The following is a 7,366-nucleotide window of genomic DNA, read 5'->3' on the forward strand; positions in this document are numbered from 1 at the left end:
ACCTACTTGTCAACATATTAATTATTCATTTTAAATTTCAAATTTCAAATTTCTCACTCTAAATTCCTTAAATTAAAAATTGATTCTCTATTTTAAATTTTAAATTTTAAAAATTTCTATTTTGTTATGTTAAATTAATAACATTAGATTAAATAAAAAAAAATTAATACACATGATAAGATGGTATAACTTCACATATTTATTTGAATTAACAATTATAATTTTATATAACCAAAAAAATATCTCTTAAGCAATAATTTATTTAAAATAATTGATAAATAATTTTTTTTTAATATGAAAGTTTAATTAATTTTATAACCGTGGTTTTCACGGTTATAAACTAGTGAGAAATATAATAAAAGATCCATTGATACACAAATGCATCTATTTAATCTGCCAAATACAAATAAATAAATAAATAAAGACAGCCAAATTACTTCTAACCTATATTTGTAAAAAAGAAAACGTGTTCCCCTTCAAAATTAAACCTGCCGTCAATACATAGCAATTGTTATTCATTTTCTTCCTGTCAAACTCAAGCAACAAACCACACGCAAACACTTCTTATGTTTGTACTTTGTCCTACACTTCTTCTGTTTGTCCCTCCCCTCTACCGAACATTCAAGGAAACAAGGAAAAGAAAAGGAAGATTAACACTCACCCACAATGATAAATCAAAAATTAAAACAACCAACAACAATTACACCCTTACAGTATAAATTGATCGCTCTTTTTATCTGTTTGAATCTTCATTTCCAGCCAAGAACAAATGGATTCTTCCTTCCCATCAAATTCACAGCAGCAATCCGTGGTTGCTACAATCCCAAAACCACCTTGCACCATCACCACCATTCCATCTCCCTCTCTGTCTTACAACAAAACACCCATCTAAATGTGGTGGTTAAAAATCTATTGATTTCTGTCAAGTTAAACAAAATCCATACCTTTTCTGCCTATCAATTTCTATCAAAAAAAAAAAAAAAAAAAAAAAAAAAAACGAACCCAAAACTCCATTGATTTGCAGTCAAACAAAATGAAAAGGGAGGACAACCTGTTACTGATCGGAGCAACACCCCTCACAACTCCACTTCTTCTTCCCGTCGAGCAAAACCATCGGACCCCTCCCACTTGCTTGCCTGGTTACACCGAACCCTCTTCTGATCCCTTTTCCCTTCGCAACTCCTTCCAAGACAGAAGACGACCAACCCTGCTGCTTCGTCTCTTCCTTCTCGTCCGAGATACAGCAACCGCTGTTTCCGTCTCTCCCTCTCTCTTCTTCGGTCTGGTCAAACGTCGGGAGTGCTACCTCCTTACTTCGCACCTCTCTATCACAGCCGAATCAAGCAGCCGAGAGCTGCTACACAGCCCCTTTCTCCCCCACCGAGATCGACGACAGCGCTCATTGCTTCGTGATTTGTTTTCTGACCTGCATTCGCTCCATATCAAACGATTAAGCGACGATTAAACCCCCAATTGAGTTATGATTTTGATTTCTTTGTGCCTTCGTGTTTCATTCGTGATTTTTCTCGATGATTATGCCTTTGAGTTCGTTTTTGCTTCGTGCCTTTTTCCCTCTCTTCATTCGTGTAATACATTCGTATACCCCGTTCTTTCCTTTACCCAATCAGAACAAGAGACGGGGCGTAACCTAGCCCATTTTGATTTCGACAAAATGACCAAAATGCCCTCCATAGCAAACCTTTTATTCAAAATAAGTCCTAAACCACTAAGCATATTCATAAAAATATTTTACATATATTGTTTTGTTACAAAAGACTGGATACAAACTGACTATTAAGATTTTCATAAAGTTTTATATATTACATAACTTCCCAGGAATTAATATACAAAAGTGATAATATTAGCTAATCTACATCTTCTATCAGTAGATGACTATACGGGATGCTTATCACCTGCAATAGTTTAAACATTAAAAGGGATAAGCGGGTGACGCTTTGTGAGTTCAATAACAGTTACAATATAACGTTATGCCATATTGATGTGTGTGAAACGAACTAGTTTTAATCCTACTAACTTAAACACAAAGACAAACACACGAAAGGCAGTGTACCTATCGATTAGCAGTTTAGTTCAGGTAAGTAGAGTATCGAACACAGGGAACGATAAACAATTAAAATAAACGCTACAAGTAATAGATAATGGGTTTTCTCTAGTTTTGCAAGACTAGAAACTTAAACAATTAACTAAAATTTAAACTGAGAAACTAAGAACTATATAAACAAAGATTGAACTAAATTCAATAACGAAGGGAACTTCTATTTAGTTCAACTCAATTGATCCTATGGTTGATATTATGGTAATAGTGCAATGTATTAATTCTTCTATTGGCTACCGATTCAAGTTATTAGATTCACGTTCGTTGCACTAATCCTTAGAGAACAAACTAACTCAAACAGTGGTCAGTTGTCTAATTTAATTCAATTCACTAGGTTATTTATTCGGGTTAATTTAGACTTGTAATGGTTAACTAATTTGTTCCTTTAGTTAACCTCTTGTTGATGGTCATCACACAAGCTCACACATGAATTTACCTATTTTTCTTATTAATTCTAGTTTCATGTTCATTAATCCTAGACATATGATAAAGTGGTCACATAAACATATGAGGTTAACAACTAAGAGATGTTCATGCAACTCAATTATCTTCCTATTAACAGAAAAATAGTTATCATTCACACATAAGGTTCTTTAACAAGCTAGAGTCAACAAAATCACCAATATTAAATCAATCCTACCATAAATCAAACCATAATCACAAAATCATCTATCCTAAACAGAAGTTGAGTTTTTAGCTCATATCTACAGCAAATAACAAACTAAAAACATAATCTAATGATTGAAACATGGTTTATGCAAAAGATTAAGATAAAAGTAGTGTGTTATTGCCTTTGATCCTCTTCCAAGTTGATATCTAGGTTGAAATCTCGAAAACCACAGCTTCTAAGAACCCTTCTGGCCTCCAAAAATCGTCCTAAACTTCCCCCATTCGTTAGGATTCGAATGAGAAGCGTTTATATATATATATATATATATATATATATATATATATATATATATATATTATGAAAACAGGGGCTACTCGGCGAGTCCAGTGACCTACTCGCCGAGTCCATCACTTAAAATCCCGTGTACGGCAAGGCAAAGTCAAGAATCACGAAACTTCTGACCAACTCGCAGAGTCTGTTTGGAATCAGCATTTTCTCAAAACACGAAAGTCGTCCGAAATTGTGTTTAGTTTTCAGAGCATTTTGAATCTCGTCAATCGAAGTTACGGTTCATGAGATATTGCCAAAACACTAACGAGGGGTCAAGCTGTCCAGCATCATCCTTCTTTCTTCAAAATCCAAGATCCAAGCCTCCAATCGCCAATTCCGCTTCATTTTCCTTTCGAGCATGTCATTGTTGCTGAAAAATGAAATTATAAACTAATTAAGCACCTTTTGTTCATTAAATGAGACAACAACAACAACATAAAGTATTAAGATAATGCATGAATTATATGACTAAATATGCCCATATCAAAATACCCCACACTTGACTTTTGCTTGCCCCCAAGCAAAACTGAATTTTAACATACTAATACCACATAAGACAATCCCAATCGAATCCAGCCATTATGCCAAGACCGCAACGCATGCATTTGTGTCTAAAAATTTTCCTAAGGACCCCCCCTCAATTCTAAATACTCACAATCCTGATAAACACTCGCCCACTTCTTTTGAACAACGCTCATTTTATGCATCCCTCCGAATCCATCCCCAGAAAACTTTCTTAACCTCAAGTCATTTTTGGTTAAATCCCCAAGCATACATACGATAAAATAACCTAGAAAAGAAAATTACAAATACAAATTTTCATTGAATCTTTTATACTTTGTAGCTTTTCTTCATGATATTCTTCTTTGTCTTCATAGCTTTGTAGATTCTTTATTCAAACATTTCATCACTCTTTTTTTTTCAACTTTTTTTTTCTTTTTTTTTTCTCTTTTTTTTCAACACACTTTTCCCATTCAAAACTAAAAACCTAGAAAAACATATGCTTAAGCAAGGGAATTTAACTTCATACTTTATTGGTTAAAGGCATTAGTCTAGTGTGCAATGACTACTTAAGCTTTCCTAGATACATTTCTGGTACACGATGCTAAACGTGTTGCGATCCTCAAACTAACCGAGGTTGTGTTTTTGTCCCATGATTTCACTAGAATAAGGGAGGCCACAAATGCATTATAACGTATATAGGCTCAACTAAACATTTGGGTCCTCATGGAATCATCAAATATAATACTAGCATGAACCCTAATTGATTTTACCAAAATTTTCTAATTTAGCCCTAGCAATTTTAGTGCAAAAATCTCAAAATTTTCAAAATTTAACTAAAATTTTAACTAATGTAACCACCCCCTACCCCACACTTAATTTATGCAATGTCCCCATTGCATGCTATGCATGATAAAGAACAATAAAATAAAGAAGGAATTGGAACAAACTCCCCTGGGATAGTAGTTACGAGGTTGATCTTCTTTATTTAAAGCTCCATCTTCAGCTGAGTTTAGACATAGGAACAACTCATCCATGCCTTGGGTGTCAAACATCTCGTGTGGTACAGTCTTTATAAAAGCTCCAAATTTAAGGGAAAAACTCTTGGAAATGCTCGGAAAATGATCTTCAAAGAATAGAACCAATGCCCATATCAAATGTCATCAAATCTTCAGCTCAAAAGTAAGAAGAATGAGCGACTCGTCGAGTAAGTATGTAGACTTGCCGAGTTGAAGCGTAAATGGCAGAAGAATCGTGAATTTTCACATGGACTCGGCGAGTCCATAAGATGCACTCGGCGAGTAGACCGCTATGTGACAAAAAATTTATTCTGCCCAAGTCCGTTGCTGATGTATAGGGGTTATATAAACCAATAATTTCCCTCATTTTTTCTTCAGGGAATAAATACTCTATAACCGTTCTATCAATTGGACTCATAGCTTGACTCAAAACTTCGTTTCCTCTCTCGCCTAGACTCGATTTCTCGCTTCGTCAGCCTTGACTCTAGACCCTCACATGCAATCCTAAGCTTCAAACTGAAAAGAACAAAACAACACACAAGTAATAGAAAAACGAAAACAAACATCAAAATTAAAATCCTAAATTACCCTAATAAACTAGAAAAAAAAAAAAGCAAACTCTAATGAGGGGTTGCCTCCTGCAAGCGCTTCTTTTTGTGCGAGTCTTTATCTGGTCTCCCAACTTAATAAACTTCTAATAAATTCGATGCCCATCCATCCATTGCATTAAATATTTTCTTTGGACCAATTTGTAAAATTTGGCTCTTTTCTTCTAAAATTGGCCAAACGAGCTTGAATACATAAAACCCAAGAATTCTGACAAGGGTTGGAACCGGTCGGGTACTAATCAGAAATGGATCGCGCTTCAGAACTTTCTCCAAAGTTGGAATCGTCACCCCATGCTTCGAAACACAAACCGGAAGAACAGGGGACCATGTCGTGGTAATGGTCAAACCACAGCTTGGTTCCTGCAATTCAGCTTGTTCTTGTTCTTCGTCCGACCTCTCTGCTAACAACCTTTCCAGCTCCTCCAAATCTTTTTCTGGATTAAATTCTTCATCTTGTAACTTTAGCTCTTGTAACTCAGATTGCTCTTGTGTCTTGGGCAAGATGTTATCTAACCATCTTCCAAATTTCTTCAAATCATCATCTGTGTCATAGTCCTCATCTTCTTGCTCATTTACATGCACTACTTCCTCAAGAAAAGCATCAAAAGCATCGAGATTTGGAAAATACATAATAAATAAAAATTAAACTATATAAAAAAATAAAAATATATGATAACAATTAGCAAATAAAATTAACTATTTGAACCGTTCCCTGGCAACGGCGCCAAAAACTTGATGTGTGCAAACTCACTTAGTTTTAAACCTACTTTTAATTATAAAATAGACACACAAAGGCAGTGGACCTATCAATTGTGGTATAGTTGAATAAGTAGGGTATCGAACACAGGGAACGGCAAATTAAAACTAAAAACTAATTCTATCTTAGTTAATTAATAAGTAGGGGGTTTTCTCTAGTTTTACAAGACTAGAAACTTACTAACTATTACTTAACCTAAAACTTAGAAAAACAAAGAATTAACTAGATTCAGTAATGGGAAGGAACTTCTGTTTAGTTCAACTCAATTGATCATATGGTTGATTTCAAGGTAATGGTGCAATGGATTAACTCTTTTGTTGATTACCGATTTAAGTGATTAGATTCGCATTCACTACACTAATCCTTAGCAAATAAATTAACTTAAACAGTGGCCAGTTGTCTAATTTGATTCAATTCACTAGGTTATTTATTCGGGTTAATTTAGACTCGCAATAGTTAACTAATTTGGTCCTTTAATTAACTTCTTGTTGATGGTCATCACACAAGCTCACACATGAATTTACTCAATTTTCTTATTAACTCTAGTTTCATGTTCATTAATCCTAGACACATGACAAAGCGGTCACATAGCATATGAGGTTGATAATCAATAGATGTTCATGCTATTCAATTACCTTCCTATTAACAGAAAATTAATTATCATTCACACATAAGGTTCTTTAGGAAGCTAAAATAACAAAAATCACCAACTTTAGATTAATCCTACCAATAATCAAACCATAGTATCAATTTCGTATCCCCAAACAGAAGTTTAAGAGTTTTAGCTCATGATTGAAGTAAATAACAGCAAACAAACATATTCTAATTGTTTAACCATAATGAAAAACAAAAGATTAAGTAGAATGATGAAATTTGCCTCAAATCTCCTTCAGAATTGGATTCTAGCTTGTAACTTCGTCCTCTGGGGTTTTTCTGACTCTTTAATCGCAGCTAACCTCTTCTGAATCGTTCCAGAATTCTTCCCCATCGTTCTGAGAAGTTATCTTTATATATGCGAATCGACTCGTCGAGTCAGATGCCGACTGTGACATCCCCAAAATCTCGGCCAGAAAAGACCGATTTTCATTTATGCTTTTAAATATTTTCAGAGTAAATCCTTTTGATTTGAAAGAGTTGCGGAATTTGTTCCCAAAAACAAAACATGATAAAACATTGTTTACCGAAGCATTTCATAAAAGAAATGTATTTTCATTATAATCAAAACTCGGGATGTCATGTTCCGATACAGACCAATAAGCATAAACGAATACATTACAAGTCATATAACAAATATAAACATATGCAGACTTGTAAACAAAACAACTTGATGGTTCATCCATCTCATGCCCTTCCGCCACTACCTGTAATACAATTTAAAACTGAGTGGGTCAGGCTTGGGAGCCTGGTGAGCATATAGGGTTTTCA

General features: G+C 34.5%; 1 long non-coding RNA gene across 1 annotated transcript; it reads right to left on the minus strand.

Annotated features, from left to right (window-relative positions):
- Nucleotides 1-290: 290 nt before the first annotated feature.
- On the minus strand, nt 291-1,565 carry LOC122195780 (uncharacterized). Its single transcript, XR_006186524.2, has 3 exons — nt 1,052-1,565; nt 713-865; nt 291-610 (listed from the first exon to the last, which is right to left on the minus strand). It is a non-coding gene; the product is annotated as an uncharacterized LOC122195780 (long non-coding RNA).
- Nucleotides 1,566-7,366: the final 5,801 nt, after the last annotated feature.

Source organism: Lactuca sativa, chromosome 1 (genome assembly GCF_002870075.4).
Source record: "Lactuca sativa cultivar Salinas chromosome 1, Lsat_Salinas_v11, whole genome shotgun sequence".
Lineage (NCBI taxonomy): Eukaryota > Viridiplantae > Streptophyta > Magnoliopsida > Asterales > Asteraceae > Lactuca > Lactuca sativa.